A 22043-nucleotide genomic window follows, 5' to 3' on the forward strand; every position below is an offset into this window, starting at 1 on the left:
CTCTCTCGCTCCCTCTCTCGCTCTCTCTCGCTCCCTCTTTACCCCTTTCTCTCGTTCCCCTCCTCTCTCTTTCTCTCTCTCCCTCTTTACCCCTTTGTCTCTCTCTCGCTCTCTCCTGCTCTCTTTCTCTCTCTCCCTCTTTACCCCTGTCTCTCCCTCTCTCACTCTCTTACTCTCTCCCTTAATGGGTCGCTTTCTGTACGAACACTCACCCAGCTCCCATCACATGAAATGCACAGTAACAGTGCAGCTTATGGTAAACCATGGATTGGGAGCTTGTAGAGGTGTGGGGGGAAATGTGCAGCCCATTAGTGGGGACTCTGGGGCACCCCATGATTTGCCCTCCTGCCCATCACAGAAGGTAGGGAGGGACAGAGGGTGCTACGCATTCTCCTGCCCCTGAATTGCTTTAGTTTCCAGTGGTCCAGTCCTGGTGTGAGAAGTCCTAGGCACCCCTGCTGGCCTCTGCCAATACAGTGAAATGGATAGAAGTCCTAGGCACCACTGCTGGCCTCTGCCAATACAGGGAAAGGGGATATAAGTCCTAGACACTCCTGCTGGTATTTGCCAATAAAGGGAAAGGGGGTAGAAGTCCTAGGCACTCCTGCTGGCATCTGCCAATACAGGGAAAGGGGGTAGAAGTCCTAGGCACCCCTGGTGGCCTCTGTCAATACAGTGAAAGGGGTGGAAGTCCTAGGCACCACTGCTGGCCTCTGCCAATACAGGGAAAAGGGTAGAAGTCATAGGCACCCCTGATAGCCTCTGTGAATACAGGGAAAGGGGTAGAAGTCATAGGCATCCCTGCTGGCCTCTGCCAATACAGAGAAAGGGGGTAGAAGTCATAGGCACCACTGCTGGCCTCTGCCAATATGAGGAAAGGGGTAGAAGTCCTAAGCACCCCGAATGGCATCTGCCACTACAGGGCAGGGAAAGGGGGTAGAAGTCCTAGGCACCCCTCCTGGCCGCTGCCAATACAGGGAAAGGGATAGAAGTCCTAGGCACCCCTGCTGGCCTCTGCCAATACAGGGAAAGGAGGTAGAAGTCCTAGGCATCCCTGCTAGTCTGTGCCAATACAGGCAAAGGGGTAGAAGTCCTAGGCACCCCTGTGGACTCTGCCAATACAGTGAAAGGGGTAGAAGTCCTAGGCACCCCTGTTGGACTCTGCCAATACAGTGAAAGGGGTAAAAGTCCTAGGCACCCCTACTGGCCTCTGCCAATACAGTGAAAGGGTAGAAGTCCGAGGCACCCCTGGTGGCCTCTGCCAATACAGGGAAAGGGGTAGAAGTCCTAGGTTCCCCTGCTTGTCACTGCCAATACAGGGAAAGGGGTAGAAGTCCTAGGCACCCCTGCTGACATCTTCCAATACAGTGAAAGGGGGTAGAAGTCCTAGGCACGTCTGCTGTCCTCTGCCAATACAGGTAAAGGGGTAGAAGTCCTAGGCTCCCCCGCTGGACTCTGCTCATACAGGGAAAGGGGGTAGAAGCCCCATGCACCCCAGCTGGCATCTGCCAATAGAGTGAAAGGGGTAGAAGTCCTAGGCACTGCTGGTGGCCTCTGCCAAAACAGTGAAAGGGGTAGAAGTCCTAGGCACCCCTGCTGGCCTCTGCCAATACAGGAAAAGGGGGTAGAAGTCCCAGGCACCCCTGCCAATAAAGGGAAAGGGGGTAGAAGACCTAGGCACCCCTGCTAACCTCTGCCAATAAAGGGAAAGGGGGTAGAAGACCTAGGCACCCCTGCTGTCCTCTGCCAATACAGGCAAATGGGGTAGAAGTCATAGGCACCCCTGTTGGCATCTTCCAATACAGTGAAAGGGGGTAGAAGTCCCAGGCACCCCTGCTGTCCTCTGCCAATAAAGGTAAAGGGGGTAGAAGACGTAGGCTCCACTGCTGGCCTCTGCTCATACAGGGAAAGGGGGTAGAAGCCCTAGGAACCCCAGCTGGCATCTGCCAAGACAGTGAAAGGGGTAGAAGTCCTAGGCACCGCTGGTGGCCTCTGCCAAAACAGTGAAAGGGGTAGAAGTCCTAGGCACATCTGCTGGGCTCTGCCAATACAGGGAAAGGGGGTAGAAGTCCTAGGCACTCCTGCTGGCCTCTGCCAATACAGGGAAAGGGGGTAGAAGACCTAGGCACTCCTGCTGTCCGCTGCCAATACAGGCAAAGTGGGTAGAAGTACTAGGCTCCCCTGCTGGCCTCTGCTCATACAGGGGAAGGGGGTAGAAGCCCTAGGCACACCAGCTGGTATCTGCCAATACAGGGAAAGGGGGTAGAAGTCCTAGGCTCCCCTGCTGGCCTCAGCCAATGCAGTGAAAGGGGGTAGAAGTCCTAGGCACCACTGCTGGCCTCTGCCAATACAGGGAAAGGGGGTTGTAGTCCTAGGCATCCCTGCTGGCCTCTGCCAATACAGAGAAAGGGGATAGAAGTCATAGACACCCTGCAGGCATCTGCCAACACAGGGAAAGGGGGTAGAACTCCTAGGCACCCCTGCTGGCCTCTGCCAATACAGTGCAAGGGGTAGAAGTCATAGGCACGCCTGCTGGCCTCTGCCAGTACAGGGAAAGGGGTAGAAGTCCTAGGCAACCCTGCTGGCCTCTGCCAATACAGGCAAATGGGGTAGAAGTCCTAGGCGCCGCTGCTGGTATCTTCCAATAAAGGCAACGGGGGTAGAAGTCCTAGGCACCCCTGCTGGCCTCTGCCAATACAGGGAAAGGGGGTAGAAGTCCTAGGCACCCCTGCTGGCGTCTGCCAATATGGGGAAAGGGGGTAGAAGTCCTAGGCTCCACTGCTGACATCTGCTCGTACAGGGAAAGGGGGTAGAAGCCCTAGGCACCCCAGCTGGAATCTGCCAATACAGTGAAAGGGGTAGAAGTCCTAGGCACCGTTTGTGGCCTCTGCCAAAACAGTGAAAGGGGAAGTAGTCCTAGGCACCCCTGCTGGCCTCTGCCAATACAGGGAAAGGGGGTAGAAGTCCTAGGCACCCCTGCTTTCCTCTGCCAATACAGGGAAAGGGGCTAGAAGACCTAGGCATCCCTGCCGTCCTCTGCCAATACAGGAAAAGGGGGTAGAAGTCATAGGCACGCCTGCTGGCCTCTGCCAATACAGGCAAATGGGGTAGAAGTCCTAGGCGCCGCTGCTGGCCTCTGCTCATACAGGGAAAGGGGGTAGAAGCCCTAGGCACCCCAGCTGGTATCTTCCAATAAAGGCAACTGGGGTAGAAGTCCTAGACTCCCCTGCTGGCCTCTGCCAATACAGTGAAAGGGGGTAGAGGTCCTAGGCACCCCTGCTGGCCTCTGCCAATACAGTGAAAGGGGGTAGAGGTCCTAGGCACCCCTGCTGGCCTCTGCCAATACAGTGAAAGGGGGTAGAGGTCCTAGGCACCCCTGCTGGCCTCTGCCAATACAGTGAAAGGGGGTAGAAGCCCTAGGCACCCCAGCTGGCATCTGCCAAAACAGTGAAAGGGGAAGTAGTCCTAGGCACCCCTGCTGGCCTCTGCCAATACAGTGAAAGGGGGTAGAAGTCCTAGGCTCCACTGCTGACATCTGCTCGTACAGGGAAAGGGGGCTCCTGAGCTCTGTTGAGGTCGAGCAGGAGCTCCCTCTCCCACTAGCTACAGGAGCAGCTCCATGTCGCCTGAAGCCCTGCCTGTTCATAGGTAAGCCTGGAGGCTATACCTCTGCATTTAGGCATCCTCTCCTCATCACATCGAAAATCGCCCATTTTTTTCATTATTGAAAGCCTTCAGCTTGTGCAGCCACAGCAAGCTTATCAGCCCCCTGGACTGCATGGATACCAAAAACGAAGCTCAGAACACCTAGATTTGCTATTGCAAAAACACAAGGTTTTTGCCTTTTAAAAATGGCCGCCGCCTTTTCCTCTCACCTACTCTGCCTTGTTGTGAAGCCCCAGTAGCCTGCTGCCCTGTGATTGGTTGTCCGCCACATCTTAACCAATCGGGGTGCACCGGCAGGCGAAGCCGGCCCCCGACGAAGGCAACAGACAAAGGCTACCCCTGACTGAGCCTGGCCGAGCGCAGCCAGGCGCAAGGCGCTGTCCCTATGCCCAAAAATGTATATATCTCATCTGGCGTGTAGCACCCTTCCTGCTACCCCGACCACCTACAACGTAAGGTAATCTACGCTACTTGCACTACCTTTGATGTACTTCAGTGTCTTTGAGATACAGCGCTCTGCCTATCATCTAAAGTGACCGCCTCAGCCTGCAAACAACGTGCTCATCTGCAGCACCGCTTCCTAATACGTGCCATATTGTATATGTTTTCCTACTATGCTCCCGGATTGCACTTGCCTCTGACTAACATGTGTGCCTCCTGAATTAATCTGCCTATATCCTGCATTGTCCAAACTTGTTGCTCACATATTATGATCTGCTCCACATGTTTTGTCACACTGCTCTTCTGCCTGATAATGCTTCGTCGCACCATGCCTCTTTGATGTCCCATACTCTGGAATGGTTCTCTAGACTGCTCCCTACTTGACCTCGCCTGATGTATACGTAGTGTACTAGCATAACCTATCGATTGCCTCACTACTGTCTGGTACCCCTGCCTTAAACGTGGCATTGCTCTTTGCCCTGACCTATTTAGACCCTTTGCTCGCTAGCTACTGCACCCTGTGACCTATCTGAGACCCCTTTGGTCGCTCGCCATCGTGCCATTTAAAATTGCCCATAGAATGCCTTCCTAGTAACTATATCTAGATTTGAAACGGTCTTGATTTTGGTCATAGCAGTGATCCACACTCATAGTATTCTTGATTCTGCTCAACTGTTTTTACTACTGCACTTAGAGTGCGGGAACTGTCAAATTTAGGTGCACTCTGCTGTATGCATCTTAGTCGCTGCTGGGATTGTCAAATCTAGGTGCTCTTGCTATGCACACTTTTAGTTGCTGCTGGGACTGTCAAATTTAGTAATGTTGATTTTGCATTGCCCTAGCTAATATCGACCCTGCCTATTGTTGATTTTGCATTGCCGTAGCTAAATTCAAACCTGCCTATTGTTGATTTTGCATCGCCCCAGTGGCAATTGCACTTGCCCATAGCTAAGAAGCTTACCCCCTTGGTGTTCATCTACCATGCTCCTTAGGGTGCTCCTCCTTTTACTGTTCCACTCGCCGCCATCTGAAACAACAATCCTCACTCAGCCACGCACATACCTGACACGGCCGATTCACCCTCAGCCACCTGACACTATGTCTCGCCTCAGTCTTGGCCCACAGACCCTGCGTATGGCGACCTCCGCTATGACACCCACCTCAGGCCTCCAACACCTCACTACCGACCACAATCCCTACCTCAATGACCCAGCCCTTTGGTTGGAACACTTTGCTAGCAAACCTACGCCGAACCAACCGTGCCCTTCATCTCTTAGAAATAAAAGATTAGGCACCAGATTCCGCATACGCCCTACCTGCTGTAACCTCTCCAAACACACACAACACACACTCCCGGGCCCACCCTCGGCCCTCAACAACAGCAAACCCCCCTCTACAGAAGTGAAACTGCCTGTCATCAAAGGCGCCCTTATCAACGCTAGATCCCTCCCAGCTCACGCTTTAGACATAGCAGACCTTATAACATCGTCAGATCTTGATTTCATTGCCATAGCTGAAACCTGGCTACATGCTGCCTCCGGTCCTTCACTGTCCCTTGCTATACCACCTGGCTTTAGCATACTGAGATGTGACCGTACCTCTGCCTCCCACTCTAGAGGTGGGGGCCTTGCCATCATCCATAAAATCACTTTGGACCTAAGAGTAACGACCAATACCAAACTTGAATCAGCTGAGCTATTGTCAGTCAAACTCACGTTAACACCCAACCAAACAGCCACCCTCCACCTAATTTACCGGCCCCCAGGCCCTGCACCCTCCTTTGTCGGCGACATATCCACCCTCCTCCTTGACAACGCTAAAACCAATTCACAAATCATCATCCTGGGCGACCTCAACTTGGGACTAGGTGACCCTAAAGATCCTATTGCACTTGATCTGGAAAACTCCCTCTCCGACTCTGGCTTCACCTCGCACATTCAAGAGCCTACACATTCTAAAGGCAGGACCCTTGACTGGCTAGCCAGCTCTAATTGTAAGATCAATGTACTGGCCATTACCCCCTGCCTCTGGTCAGACCACCACATTATCACCTTTAATATTGAAGCCGCCCGCCGCATCCCAACCGCGATAGCGCCGGCTCTCCCGACCAGAAACAAAAAGGACATAACCAAAGAGAAACTCCTCCCTCTACTACTCCCCTCACTTAAAATAGCTACTGATTCCTGTAACGACCCGACTGCCTTAGCTGACATCTATAACTGCAGCATGCTGACAGCTATAGATTCTCTGGCCCCCATCAAACTGAGGAAGGCCAAACCATGTGCTCACCTGAACTCTTGGTTCACCCCACAGCTAAGAATACTCCGTAAATCCAAACGCTGCGCCGAAAACCGATGGAAAAGCCACCCTTCTGACGTGCATAAAGACAGCTTCCTCCTGGCCTCGCTCACTTACAAAGCAGCCATTATAGAGGCAAAAAAAGAATCCCTCAATAATCGCATTCTGCATGCTGATTCCAACTCCAAGGAACTATTTAAGATTTTAAAAGAGCTTGAAACCCCTGTTACTCCCCCTGACACCTGCATTAAAGACAGCAAATGGTGTGCCAACATTCAGGCAGCGTTAGTGAATAAAATCACCATGCTTCAATCTAAAATCACAGCCAAACATGCTAGCCTGAAACTGGACAATCGCCCTCCCATCCCAGCATGGGCCCTCCCCCCTGACGTCCCCAACTGCAAACGATTTGCCTTCTCACCGCTCACCATTGCGGAGGTAGAAAACATTATCCTGACGATCAAACCGTCCAACTGCCAGGGCGACCCCTGCCCTTCCCCAATTATTAAGGAGTCCGCCCACGACCTGGCCCCATTTATCACATCCTTCATCAACGCATCCTTCAAAACAGGAACTGTCCCCGACAACCTTAAGGATGCTTGGTTGATCCCCTTGCTCAAAAAACCTTCCCTCGACCCTAGCATACCCACCAACTACCGAACCATCACCACTGTCCCGTTCCTGCTAAAAATCCTAGACCGTGCAGCATACCTGCAAATCCAAGAGCACTTGGAAGCCAACAATCTTCTAGGCCTTAGACAATCTGTTTTCCGACCGAAACACGGAACAGAGACAGCTCTACTTGACTTAAAAACCCAAATCGAAGTATTAAAGGACAATGGCAAACTTGCCTTATTACTCCTACTTGACCTCTCTGCGGCCTTTGACTTGGTCAGTCACCAAATCCTATGCAAGCATCTTCACTCGGCCGCCCATTTCTCACCATCAGCCACGGCCTGGATCAAATCATTCTTGAGTAATAGATCTATGCGGGTCTTCTCTCAATCTGCAGCTGCAGATCCTTCCCCGATTCATTGCGGCGTCCCCCAGGGCTCTTGTGTGTCACCAACGCTCTATAACGTCTTTACAAAACCACTTTTTGATGTACTTGACTATCTGGGTGTCTCCTATACGAACTACGCTGACGACACCCAGATACTCATTCCCATCACTGGTGACTACTTGGCTGACACTAAGGCCTTGAACGAGGTCTACTTGGTTATCCTAGCTTGGATGGCACAACACCAGTTATGCCTCAATGATGACAAGATTGAGCTCCTCATCTTGGGCACTACGCAACGCCTTAGTAAACTTGAGCCATCCTACCAATCATTTGTCATCGATGGCAACACCATCCAAGTCTCGAAAGACACCAAAACCCTAGGTGTCTATCTTGACGCCACCCTATCCCTATCCAGACAAACAAATGCAGTCAGATCCTCTTCAGCATACACCTGCAAACTCATTGCAGCTTGCAGGCCATTCCTGACCACCCCCAACGCAGTCACTCTGGCCAGAACTCTTATCATGGCCAAAATTGACTATGCGAGCGCCCTCTACCTTGGAACGAGCCAAGAGAATATGAACAAACTGCAAATTACCCAGAATAACGCTATCAGAGCAGCCCTAAACATCCCGCGAAACCACCACATCTCGGAATCTAGATCTAACTTACACTGGCTACCGGTCAAACAGAGAATTTCACTGAAAGCCTCAGGCCTCACCCACAAATGCCTAGCTAACCAAGCCCCACCATACCTCTGTAGCCGGCTATCCCGACACGCGCCCACCCGTCCACAAAGAACGGCTCAGACCCACTGCCTAACCATCCCTAGGTTCAAACTACAAAAGGCGGGTGGATCTAGCTTCCCCGTCCTGGCGTCCAAGCTTTGGAATCCCCTCCCCGTCACCATCAGATCTGACGAATGCTTTAGTGCCTTCAAATCTAATACCAAAGCCTGGCTCTTCAACCAGCCATGATGTCCGGACCAGCCCTGGGAAACTCCTGCGCTAATCTACCTTCTGTAAATATGTATATTGCTGTATGCCTTGTATACTATGTACTGTCCAATGCTTTGAATATATTTAATTGTATGCTTATGTAACCATGTCTAAATTGCGCCCTGATGCCTCCGGGCCGGATGGTGCGCGTTACAAATAAAACAAATACAAATACAGGGAAAGGGGGTAGAAGTCCTAGGCACCCCTGCTTTCCTCTGCCAACACAGGGAAAGGGGGTAGAAGTCCTAGGCACCCCTGCTGGCCTCTGCCAATACAGGGAAAGGGGGTAGAAGACCTAGGCATCCCTGCCGTCCTCTGCCAATACAGGAAAAGGGGGTAGAAGTCTTAGACTCCCCTGCTGGCCTCTGCTCATACAGGGAAAGGGGGTAGAAGCCCTAGGCACCCCAGCTGGTATCTGACAATACAGGCAAAGGGGGTAGAAGTCCTAGGCTCCTCTGCTGGCCTCAGCCAATACAGGGAAAGGGGGTAGTAGTCCTAGGCATCCCTGCTGGCCTCTGGCAATACAGGGAAAGGGGGTAGAAGCCCTAGGCACCCCAGCTGGTATCTGACAATACAGGCAAAGGGGGTAGAAGTCCTAGGCTCCTCTGCTGGCCTCAGCCAATACAGGGAAAGGGGGTAGTAGTCCTAGGCATCCCTGCTGGCCTCTGGCAATACAGGGAAAGGGAGTAGAAGCCCTAGGCACCCCAGCTGGTATCTGCCAATACAGGCAAAGGGGGTAGAAGTCCTAGGCTCCCCTGCTGGCCTAAGCCAATACAGGGAAAGGGGGTAGTAGTCCTAGGCACCACTGCTGGCCTCTGCCAATACAGGGAAAGGGGATAGAAGTCCTAGGGACTCCTGCTGGCATTTGCCAATACAGGGAAAGGGGGTAGAATTCCTAGGCACTCCTGCTGGCATCTGCCAATACAGTGCAAGGGGTAGAAGTACTAAGCACCCCTGCTGGCATCTGGCAATACAGGGAAAGGGGGTAGAAGTGATAGGCACCCGGGATGGTCTCTGCCAATACAGGGAAAGGGGTAGAAGTCATAGGCACCCCTGCTGGCCTCTGCCAATACTCGGAAAGGGGTAGAAGTCCTAGGCACCCCTGCTGGGCTCTGCCAATACAGGGAAATGGGGTAGAAGTCCTAGCCATCCCTGCTGGCATCTGCCAATACAGGGAAAGGGGTTAGAAGTCCTAGGCACCACTGCCGGCCTCTGCCAATATGGGGAAAGGGAGTAGAAGTCCTAAGCACCACTAGTGGCCTCTGCCAATACAGGGAAAGATGTAGAAGTCCTAGGCATCCCTGCTTTCATCTGCCAATACAGGGAAAGGGGGTAGAAGTCCTAGGCAACACTATTGGCCTCTGCCAATACAGGGAAACTGGGTAGAAGTCATAGTCACCCCTGCTGGCCTCTGCCAATACAGGGAAAGGGGATAGAAGTCCTAGGCACCCCTGCTGGCCTCTGCCAATACAGTTAAAGGGGTATAAGTCCTGGCACACCTGTGGGCCTCTGCCAATACAGGGAAAGGGGGTAGAAGTCCTAGGCATCCCTGCTGGCCTCTGCCAATAAAGGGAAAGGGGGAAGAAGTCCTTGGCACCACTGCTGGCATCTGCCAATATGGGGAAAGGGGGTAGACGTCCTAAGCACCACTTGTGGCATCTGCCAATACAGGGCAGGGAAAGGAGGTAGAAGTCCTAGGCACCCCTGCTGGCGTCTGCCAATATGGGGAAAGGGGGTAGAAGTCCTAGGCTCCACTGCTGACATCTGCCAATACAGTGAAAGGGGTAGAAGTCCTAGGCACCGTTTGTGGCCTCTGCCAAAACAGTGAAAGGGGAAGTAGTCCTAGGCACCCCTGCTGGCCTCTGCCAATACAGGGAAAGGGGGTAGAAGTCCTAGGCACCCCTGCTTTCCTCTGCCAATACAGGGAAAGGGGGTAGAAGTGATAGGCACCCGGGATGGTCTCTGCCAATACAGGGAAAGGGGTAGAAGTCCTAGGCACCCCTGCTGGGCTCTGCCAATACAGGGAAATGGGGTAGAAGTTCTAGCCATCCCTGCTGGCATCTGCCAATACAGGGAAAGGGGTTAGAAGTCCTAGGCACCACTGCCGGCCTCTGCCAATATGGGGAAAGGGAGTAGAAGTCCTAAGCACCACTAGTGGCCTCTGCCAATACAGGGAAAGGGGTAGAAGTCATAGGCAACCCTGCTGGCCTCTGTCAATACAAGGAAAGGGGGTAGAAGTCATAGTCACCCCTGCTGGCCTCTGCCAATACAGGGAAAGGGGGTAGAAGTCCTAGGCACTCCTGCTGGCATCTGCCAATACAGTGCAAGGGGTAGAAGTCCTAAGCACCCCTGCTGGCATCTGGCAATACAGGGAAAGGGGGTAGAAGTGATAGGCACCCGGGATGGTCTCTGCCAATACAGGGGAAGGGGTAGAAGTCATAGGCACCCCTGCTGGCCTCTGCCAATACTGGGAAAGGGGTAGAAGTCCTAGGCACCCCTGCTGGCCTCTGCCAATACTGCCAATACTGGGGAAGGGGGTAGAAGGCCTAAGCACCTCTTCTGGCCTCTGCCAATACAGTGAAAGGGTAGAAGTCCTAGGCACCCCTGGTGGCCTCTGCCAATACAGGGAAAGGGGTAGAAGTCCTAGGTACCCCTGCTGGCCACTGCCAATACAGGGAAAGGGGGGTAGAAGTCATAGGCACCCCGGCTGGCATCTGACAAAAAAAGGAAAGGGGGGTAGAAGTCCTAGGCACCCCTGATGGCATCTGCCAATACAGTGAAAGGGGGTAGAAGTCCTAGCCACCCCTGCTGTCCTCTGCCAATACAGGTAAAGGGGGTAGAAGTCCTAGGCTCCCCTGCTGGCCTCTGCTCATACAGGGAAAGGGGGTAGAAGCCCTAGGCACCCCAGCTAGCATCTGCCAATACAGTGAAAGGGTAGAAGTCCTAGGCATCACTGTTGGCCTCTGCCAAAACAGTGAAAGGGGTATGATATGATATGATTGTATATTTATATAGCACCTATACACAAGTGTTTCAAAGCGCTTCAAGGCAAGGGAGGGAACAAGGGAAAATACACTGACATTCTTACAGGCCATGAACAGTAAGGATGTGAAATTAACCATTGTACTCGGCCTGACGACATTTCAGATAGTGCAAGAGCTAAAACATAGATAAGGATGGGAGGAGGAGAGTGGGAAGGAAATGGAAACAGACAGGCGACTACCGTACTAGACCTGACGACATTTCTGGTAGAGCCGGAGAAAAACAAAAGGTGAGGGAGAGGGGTGCAGAAAGGGAGGGGAGGAACAAAACAATTGACTATCGTACTAGGCCTGACAACGTTTCAGATAGTGCTGGAGGGAGGGGGGATGAGGGAGCGATAGACGAGGTTGCTAGAAGTCCTAGCAAGAGGGTAGAAGTCCTAGGCACCCCTGGTGGCCTCTGTCAATACAGTGAAAGGGGTAGAAGTCCTAGGCACCACTGCTGGCCTCTGCCAATACAGGGAAAAGGGTAGAAGTCATAGGCACCCCTGATAGCCTCTGTGAATACAGGGAAAGGGGTAGAAGTCATAGGCATCCCTGCTGGCCTCTGTCAATACAGGGAAAGGGGGTAGAAGTCATAGGCACCACTGCTGGCCTCTGCCAATATGAGGAAAGGGGTAGAAGTCCTAAGCACCCCGAGTGGCATCTGCCAATACAGGGCAGGGAAAGGGAGTAGAAGTCCTAAGCACCCCTCCTGGCCGCTGCCAATACAGGGAAAGGGATAGAAGTACTAGGCACCCCTGCTGGCCTCTGCCAATACGGGGAAAGGAGGTAGAAGTCCTAGGCATCCCTGTTGGACTCTGCCAATACAGTGAAAGGGGTAAAAGTCCTAGGCACCCCTGGTGGCCTCTGCCAATACAGGGAAAGGGGTAGAAGTCCTAGGCACCCCTACTGGCCTCTACCAATACAGTGAAAGGGTAGAAGTCCCAGGCACCCCTGCTGTCCTCTGCCAATAAAGGTAAAGGGGGTAGAAGACGTAGGCTCCCCTGCTGGCCTCTGCTCATACAGGGAAAGGGGGTAGAAGTCATAGGCACCCCTGCTGACATTTGCCAAAACAGGGAAATGGGGTAGAGGTCCTAGGCACCCCTGCTGGCATCTTCCAAACCAGTGAAAGGGGGTAGAAGTCCTAGGCACGCCTGCTGTCCTCTGCCACTACAGGTAAAGGGGTAGAAGTCCTAGGCTCCCCCGCTGGACTCTGCTCATACAGGGAAAGGGGGTAGAAGCCCCAGGCACCCCAGCTGGCCTCTGCCAATACTGCCAATACTGGGAAAGGGGGTAGAAGGCCTAGGCACCCCTACTGGCCTCTGCCAATACAGTGAAAGGGTAGAAGTCCTAGGCACCCCTGGTGGCCTCTGCCAATACAGGGAAAGGGGTAGAAGTCCTAGGTACCCCTGCTAGCCACTGCCAATACAGGGAAAGGGGTAGAAGTCATAGGCACCCCTGCTGACATCTGCCAAAACAGGGAAATGGGGTAGAGGTCCTAGGCACCCCTGCTGGCATCTTCCAATACAGTGAAAGGGGGTAGAAGTCCTAGGCACGCCTGCTGTCCTCTGCCAATACAGGTAAAGGGGTAGAAGTCCTAGGCTCGCCAGCTGGACTCTGCTCATACAGGGAAAGGGGGTAGAAGCCCCAGGCACCCCAGCTGGCATCTGCCAATACAGTGAAAGGGGTAGAAGTACTAGGCACCCCTGCTGGCCTCTGCCAATACAGGGAAAGGAGGTAGAAGTCCTAGGCATCCCTGTTGGACTCTGCCAATACAGTGAAAGGGGTAAAAGTCCTAGGCACCCTTGGTGGCCTCTGCCAATACAGGGAAAGGGGTAGAAGTCCTAGGCACCCCTACTGGCCTCTGCCAATACAGTGAAAGGGTAGAAGTCCCAGGCACCCCTGCTGTCCTCTGCCAATAAAGGTAAAGGTGGTAGAAGACGTAGGCTCCCCTGCTGGCCTCTGCTCATACAGGGAAAGGGGGTAGAAGTCATAGGCACCCCTGCTGACATTTGCCAAAACAGGGAAATGGGGTAGAGGTCCTAGGCACCCCTGCTGGCATCTTCCAATACAGTGAAAGGGGGTAGAAGTCCTAGGCACGCCTGCTGTCCTCTGCCACTACAGGTAAAGGGGTAGAAGTCCTAGGCTCCCCCGCTGGACTCTGCTCATACAGGGAAAGGGGGTAGAAGCCCCAGGCACCCCAGCTGGCCTCTGCCAATACTGCCAATACTGGGAAAGGGGGTAGAAGGCCTAGGCACCCCTGGTGGCGTCTGCCAATACAGGGAAAGGGGTAGAAGTCCTAGGTACCCCTGCTAGCCACTGCCAATACAGGGAAAGGGGTAGAAGTCATAGGCACCCCTGCTGACATCTGCCAAAACAGGGAAATGGGGTAGAGGTCCTAGGCACCCCTGCTGGCATCTTCCAATACAGTGAAAGGGGGTAGAAGTCCTAGGCACGCCTGCTGTCCTCTGCCAATACAGGTAAAGGGGTAGAAGTCCTAGGCTCGCCAGCTGGACTCTGCTCATACAGGGAAAGGGGGTAGAAGCCCCAGGCACCCCAGCTGGCATCTGCCAATACAGTGAAAGGGGTAGAAGTCCTAGGCACTGCTGGTGGCCTCTGCCAAAACAGTGAAAGGGGTAGAAGTCCTAGGCGCCCCTGCTGGCCTCTGCCAATACAGGGAAAGGGGATAGAAGACCTAGGCACCCCTGCTGTCCTCTGCCAATACAGGCAAAGGGGGTAGAAGTCCTAGGCTCCCCTGCTGGCCTCTGCTCATACAGGGAAAGGGGGTAGAAGCCCTAGGCACCCGAGCTGGTATCTGCTGATACAGGCAAATGGGGTAGAACTCATAGGCTCCCCTGCTGGCCTCAGCCAATACAGTGAAACGGGGTAGAAGTCCTAGGCACCCCTGCTGGCCTCTGCCAATACAGGGAAAGGGGTTAGTAGTCCTAGGCATCCCTGCTGGCCTCTGCCAATACAGTGAAAGGGGTAGAAGTCCTAGGCACGCCTGCTGTCCTCTGCCACTACAGGTAAAGGGGTAGAAGTCCTAGGCTCCCCCGCTGGACTCTGCTCATACAGGGAAAGGGGGTAGAAGCCCCAGGCACCCAGCTGGCCTCTGCCAATACTGCCAATACTGGGAAAGGGGGTAGAAGGCCTAGGCACCCCTACTGGCCTCTGCCAATACAGTGAAAGGGTAGAAGTCCTAGGCACCCCTGGTGGCCTCTGCCAATACAGGGAAAGGGGTAGAAGTCCTAGGTACCCCTGCTAGCCACTACCAATACAGGGAAAGGGGTAGAAGTCATAGGCACCCCAGCTGACATCTGCCAAAACAGGGAAATGGGGTAGAGGTCCTAGGCACCTCTGCTGGCATCTTCCAATACAGTGAAAGGGGGTAGAAGTCCTAGGCACGCCTGCTGTCCTCTGCCAATACAGGTAAAGGGGTAGAAGTCCTAGGCTCGCCAGCTGGACTCTGCTCATACAGGGAAAGGGGGTAGAAGCCCCAGACACCCCAGCTGGCATCTGCCAATACAGTGAAAGGGGTAGAAGTCCTAGGCACTGCTGGTGGCCTCTGCCAAAACAGTGAAAGGGGTAGAAGTACTAGGCACCCCTGCTGGCCTCTGCCAATACAGGGAAAGGAGGTAGAAGTCCTAGGCATCCCTGTTGGACTCTGCCAATACAGTGAAAGGGGTAAAAGTCCTAGGCACCCCTGGTGGCCTCTGCCAATACAGGGAAAGGGGTAGAAGTCCTAGGCACCCCTACTGGCCTCTGCCAATACAGTGAAAGGGTAGAAGTCCCAGGCACACCTGCTGTCCTCTGCCAATAAAGGTAAAGGGAGTAGAAGACGTAGGCTCCCCTGCTGGCCTCTGCTCATACAGGGAAAGGGGGTAGAAGTCATAGGCACCCCTGCTGACATTTGCCAAAACAGGGAAATGGGGTAGAGGTCCTAGGCACCCCTGCTGGCATCTTCCAATACAGTGAAAGGGGGTAGAAGTCCTAGGCACGCCTGCTGTCCTCAGCCACTACAGGTAAAGGGGTAGAAGTCCTAGGCTCCCCCGCTGGACTCTGCTCATACAGGGAAAGGGGGTAGAAGCCCCAGGCACCCCAGCTGGCCTCTGCCAATACTGCCAATACTGGGAAAGGGGGTAGAAGGCCTAGGCACCCCTACTGGCCTCTGCCAATACAGTGAAAGGGTATAAGTCCTAGGCACCCCTGGTGACCTCTGCCAATACAGGGAAAGGGGTAGAAGTCCTAGGTACCCCTGCTAGCCACTGCCAATACAGGGAAAGGGGTAGAAGTCATAGGCACCCCTGCTGACATCTGCCAAAACAGGGAAATGGGGTAGAGGTCCTAGGCACCCCTGCTGGCATCTTCCAATACAGTGAAAGGGGGTAGAAGTCCTAGGCACGCCTGCTGTCCTCTGCCAATACAGGTAAAGGGGTAGAAGTCCTAGGCTCGCCAGCTGGACTCTGCTCATACAGGGAAAGGGGGTAGAAGCCCCAAGCACCCCAGCAGGCATCTGCCAATACAGTGAAAGGGGTAGAAGTCCTAGGCACTGCTGGTGGCCTCTGCCAAAACAGTGAAAGGGGTAGAAGTCCTAGGCACCCCTGCTGGCCTCTGCCAATACAGGGAAAGGGGGTAGAAGACCTAGGCACCCCTGCTGTCCTCTGCCAATACAGGCAAAGGGGGTAGAAGTCCTAGGCTCCCCTGCTGGCCTCTGCTAATACAGGGAAAGGGGGTAGAAGCCCTAGGCACCCGAGCTGGTATCTGCCAATGCAGGCAAATGGGGTAGAAGTCATAGGCTCCCCTGCTGGCCTCAGCCAATACAGTGAAACGGGGTAGAAGTCCTAGGCACCCCTGCTGGCCTCTGCCAATACAGGGAAAGGGGTTAGTAGTCCTAGGCATCCCTGCTGGCCTCTGCCAATACAGTGAAAAGGGTAGAAGTCCTAGGCAAAACTGCTGACATCTGCCAATACAGGGAAAGTTGATAGAAGCCATAGGCACCCCTGCTGGCATCTGCCAAAACAGAGAAAGGGGATAGACGTCCTAGGCACCCCTGCTGGCATCTTAAAATACAGTGAAAGGGGGTAGAAGTCCCAGGCACCCCTGATGTCCTCTGCCAATAAAGGTAAAGGGGGTAGAAGACGTAGGCTCCCCTGCTGGCCTCTGCTCATACAGGGAAAGGGGGTAGAAGCCCTAGGCACCCCAGCTGGCATCTGCCATTACAGTGAAAGGGGTAGAAGTCCTAGGCACCGCTGGTGGCCTCTGCCAAAACAGTGAAAGGGGTAGAAGTCCTAGGCACATCTGCTGGGCTCTGCCACTAAAGGGAAAGGGGGTAGAAGTCCTAGGCACTCCTGCTAGCCTCTGCCCATACAGGGAAAGGGGGTAGAAGACCTAGGCACTCCTGCTGTCCGCTGCCAATACAGGCAAAGGGGGTAGAAGTACTAGGCTCCCCTGCTGGCCTCTGCTCATACAGGGAAAGGGGGTAGAAGCCCTAGGCACAGCAGCTGGTATCTGCCAATACAGGCAAAGGGGGTAGAAGTCCTAGGCTCCCCTTGCTGGCCTCAGCCAATACAGTGAAACAGGGTAGAAGTCCTAGGCACCCCTGCTGGCCTCTGCCAATACAGGGAAAGGGGTTAGTAGTCCTAGGCATCCCTGCTGGCCTCTGCCAATACAGTGAAAGGGGTAGAAGTCCTAGGTAAAACTGCTGACCTCTGCCAATACAGGGAAAGGGGATAGAAGCCATAGGCACCCCTGCTGGCATCTGCCAAAACAGAGAAAGGGGATAGACGTCCTAGGCACCCCTGCTGGCATCTTCCAATACAGTTAAAGGGGGTAGAAGTCCCAGGCACCCCTGCTGTCCTCTGCCAATAAAGGTAAAGGGGGTAGAAGACGTAGGCTCCCCTGCTGGCCTCTGCTCATACAGGGAAAGGGGGTAGAAGCCCTAGGCACCCCAGCTGGCATCTGCCATTACAGTGAAAGGGGTAGAAGTCCTAGGCACCGCTGGTGGCCACTGCCAAAACAGTGAAAGGGGTAGAAGTCCTAGGCACATCTGCTGAGCTCTGCCAATACAGGGAAAGGGGGTAGAAGTCCTAGGCACTCCTGCTGGCCTCTGCCAATACAGTGAAAGGGGGTAGAAGACCTAGGCACTCCTGCTGTCCGCTGCCAATACAGGCAAAGGGGGTAGAACTACTAGGCTCCCCTGCTGGCCTCTGCTCATACAGGGAAAGGGGGTAGAAGCCCTAGGCACAGCAGCTGGTATCTGACAATACAGGCAAAGGGGGTAGAAGTCCTAGGCTCCCCTTGCTGGCCTCAGCCAATACAGTGAAAGGGGGTAGAAGTCCTAGGCACCACTGCTGGCCTCTGCCAATACAGGGAAAGGGGGTTGTAGTCCTAGGCATCCCTGCTGGCCTCTGCCAATACAGAGAAAGGGGATAGAAGTCATAGACACCCTGCAGGCATCTGCCAACACAGGGAAAGGGGGTAGAACTCCTAGGCACCCCTGCTGGCCTCTGCCAATACAGTGCAAGGTGTAGAAGTCTTAGGCACCCCTGCTGGCCTCTGGCAATACAGGGAAAGTGGATAGACGTCATAGGCACCCCTGATGGCCTCTGCCAATACAGGGAAAGTGGTAGAAATCATAGGCACCACTGATGGCCTCTGCCAATACAGGGAAAGGGGTAGAAGTCATAGGCACGCCTGCTGGCCTCTGCCAATACTGGGAAAGGGGTAGATGTCCTAGGCACCTCTGCTTGCCTCTGCCAGTACAGGGAAAGGGGTAGAAGTCCTAGGCAACCCTGCTGGCCTCTGCCAATACAGGCAAAGGGGGTAGAAGTCCTAGGCTCCGCTACTGGCCTCTGCTCATACAGGGAAAGGGGGTAGAAGCCCTAGGCACCCCAGCTGGTATCTTCCAATACAGGCAATGGGGGTAGAAGTCCTAGGCTCCCCTGCTGGCCTCTGCCAATATGGGGAAAGGGGGTAGAAGTCCTAGGCACCCCTGCTGGCGTCTGCCAATATGGGGAAAGGGGGTAGAAGTCCTAGGCACCCCTGCTGGCGTCCGCCAATATGGGGAAAGGGGGTAGAAGTCCTAGGCACCCCTGCTGGCGTCTGCCAATATGGGGAAAGGGGGTAGAAGTCCTAGGCTCCACTGTTGACCTCTGCTCATACAGGGAAAGGGGGTAGAAGCTCTAGGCACCCCAGCTGGCATCTGCCAATACAGTGAAAGGGGTAGAAGTCCTAGGCACCGCTTGTGGCCTATGCCAAAATAGTGAAAGGGGAAGTAGTCCTAGGCACCCCTGCTGGCCTCTGCCAATACAGGGAAAGGGGGTAGAAGTGCTAGGCACCCCTGCTTTCCTCTGCCAATACAGGGAAAGGGGGTAGAAGTCCTAGGCACCCCTGCTGGCCTCAGCCAATACAGGGAAAGGGGGTAGAAGACCTAGGCATCCCTGCCGTCCTCTGCCAATACAGGAAAAGGGGGTAGAAGTCCTAGGCTCCCCTGCTGGCCTCTGCTCATACAGGGAAAAGGGGTAGATGCCCTAGGCACCCCAGCTGGTATCTGCCAATACAGGCAAAGGGGGTAGAAGTCCTAGACTCCCCTGCTGGCCTCAGCCAATACAGGGAAAGGGGGTAGAAGTCCTAGGCATCCCTGCTGGCATCTGCCAATACAGGGAAAGGGGGTAGAAGCCCTAGGCACCCCAGCTGGTATCTGCCAATACAGGCAAAGGGGGTAGAAGTCCTAGGCTCCCCTGCTGGCCTCAGCCAATACAGGGAAAGGGGGTAGAAGCCCTAGGCACCCCTGCTGGCCTCAGCCAATACAGGGAAAGGGGGTAGTAGTCCTAGGCATCACTGCTGGCCTCTGGCAATACAGGGAAAGGGGGTAGAAGTGATAGGCACCCGGGATGGTCTCTGCCAATACAGGGAAAGGGGTAGAAGTCATAGGCACCCCTGCTGGCCTCTGCCAATACTGGGAAAGGGGTAGAAGTCCTAGGCACCCCTGCTGGCATCTGCCAATACAGGGAAAGAGGCACCACTGCCGGCCTCTGCCAATATGGGGAAAGGGGGTAGAAGTCCTAAGCACCACTAGTGGCCTCTGCCAATACAGGGAAAGGGGGTAGAAGTCCTAGGCAACGCTGGTGGCCTCTGCCAATACAGGGAAAGGGGTAGAAGTCATAGGCAACCCTGCTGGCCTCTGCCAATACAAGGAAAGGGGGTAGAAGTCATAGGCACCCCTGCTGGCCTCTGCCAATACAGGGAAAGGGGATAGAAGTCCTCGGCACCCCTGCTGGCCTCTGCCAATACAGTTAAAGGGGTATAAATCCTGGCACCCCTGTGGGCCTCTGCCAATACAGGGAAAGGGGGTAGAAGTCCTAGGAATCCCTGCTGGCCTCTGCGAATATGGGGAAAGGGGGTAGAAGTCCTAAGCACCACTAGTGGCATCTGCCAATACAGGGCAGGGAAAGGGGATAGAAGTCCTAGGCACCCCTCCTGGCCTCTGCCAATAGAGGGAAAGGTGGTAGAAGTCATAGGCACCCCTGCTGGCCTCTGCCAATACAGGGAAAGGGGATAGAAGTCCTAGGCACCCCTCCTGGCCTCTGCTAATACAGGGAAACTGGGTAGAAGTCATAGGCATCCCGGCTGTCCTCTGCCAATACAGGGAAAGGGGATAGAAGTCCTAGGCACCCCTGCTGGCCTCTGCCAATACAGGGAAAGGGGTAGAAGTCCTAGGCACCCATGTGGGCCTCTGCCAATACAGTGAAAGGGGGTAGAAGACCTATGCAACCCTGCTGGCCTCTGTCAATACAGACAAAGGGGTAGAAGTCCTAGGCACCACTGCTGGCCTCTGCCAATACAGTGAAAGGGGGTATAAGTCCAAGGCACCCCTGCTGGCCTCTGCCAATACAGTCAAAGGGGTAGAAGTCCTAGGCACCCTTCTGGCCTCTGCCAATACTGCCAATACTGGGAAAGGGGGTAGAAGGCCTAGGCACCTCTACTGCCCTCTGCCAATACAGTGAAAGGGTAGAAGACCTAGGCACCCCTGGTGGCCTCTACCAATACAGGGAAAGGGGTAGAAGTCCTAGGTACCCCTGCTGGCCACTGCCAATACAGGGAAAGGGGGGTAGAAGTCATAGGCACCCCTGCTGGCATCTGACAAAAAAAGGAAAGGGGGGTAGAAGTCCTAGGCATCCCTGCTGGCATCTGCCAATACAGTGAAAGGGGGTAGAAGTCCTAGCCACCCCTGCTGGCCTCTGCTCATACAGGGAAAGGGGGTGGAAGCCCTAGTCACCCCAGCTGGTATCTGCCAATACAGGCAAAGGGGGTAGAAGTCCTAGGCTCCCCTGCTGGCCTCAGCCAATACAGTGAAAGGGGGTAGAAGTCCTAGGCAACCCTGCTGGCCTCTGCTAATACAGTTAAAGGGGTAGGAGTCCTAGGCACCCCTGCTGTCCTCTGCCAATACAGGTAAAGGGGGTAGAAGTCCTAGGCTCCCCTGATGGCCTCTGCTCATACAGGGAAAGGGGGTAGAAGCCTTAGGCACCGCTGGTGGCCTCTGCCAACACAGTGAAAGTGGTAGAAGTCCTAGGCAACCCTGCTTGCCTCAGCCAATACAGGGAAAGGGGGTAGAAGACCTAGGCCCCCCTGCTGTCCTCTGCCAATGCAGGCAAAGGGGGTAGAAGACCTAGGCCCCCCTGCTGTCCTCTGCCAATACAAGGAAATGGGGTAGTAGTCCTAGGCATCCCTGCTGGCCTCTGCCAATACAGGGAAAGGGGGTAGAAGTCCTAGGCATCCTTGCTGGCCTCTGCCAATACAGGGAAAGGGGGTAGAAGTCCTAGGCACCCCTGCTGGCCTCTGCCAATACAGTGAAAGGGGAATAAGTCCTAGGCATCCCTGCTGGCCTCGGCCAATACATGAAAAGGGGGAAGAAGTCCTAGGCACCACTGCTGGCCTCTGCCAATATGGGGAAAGGGGGTAGAAGTCCTAAGCACTACTAGTGGCATCTGCCAATACAGGGAAAGGGAGTAGAAGTCCTAGGCACTCCAAGTGGCATCTGCCAATACAGGGCAGGGGAAGGGGGTAGAAGTCCTAGGCACCCCTCCTGGCCTCTGCTAATACAGGGAAACTGGGTAGAAGTCATAGGCACCCCTGCTGTCCTCTGCCAATACAGGGAAAGGAGATAGAAATCCTAGGCACCCCTGCTGGCCTCTGCCAATACAGGGAAAGGGGTAGAAGTCCTAGGCACCCATGTGGGCCTCTGCCAATACAGTGAAAGGGGGTAGAAGACCTATGTAACCCTGCTGGCCTCTGTCAATACAGACAAAGGGGTAGAAGTCCTAGGCACCACTGCTGGCCTCTGCCAATACAGTGAAAGGGGGTATAAATCCAAGGCACCCCTGCTGGCCTCTGCCAATACAGTCAAAGGGGTAGAAGTCCTAGGCACCCTTCTGGCCTCTGCCAATACTGCCAATACTGGGAAAGGGGGTAGAAGGCCTAGGCACCTCTACTGCCCTCTGCCAATACAGTGAAAGGGTAGAAGACCTAGGCACCCCTGGTGGCCTCTACCAATACTGGGAAAGGGGGTAAAAGTCCTAGGTACCCCTGCTGGCCTCTGCCAATACCGGGAAAGGG

Source organism: Ambystoma mexicanum, chromosome 5q (genome assembly GCF_040938575.1).
Source record: "Ambystoma mexicanum isolate Mex_15411 chromosome 5q, UKY_AmexF1_1, whole genome shotgun sequence".
Lineage (NCBI taxonomy): Eukaryota > Metazoa > Chordata > Amphibia > Caudata > Ambystomatidae > Ambystoma > Ambystoma mexicanum.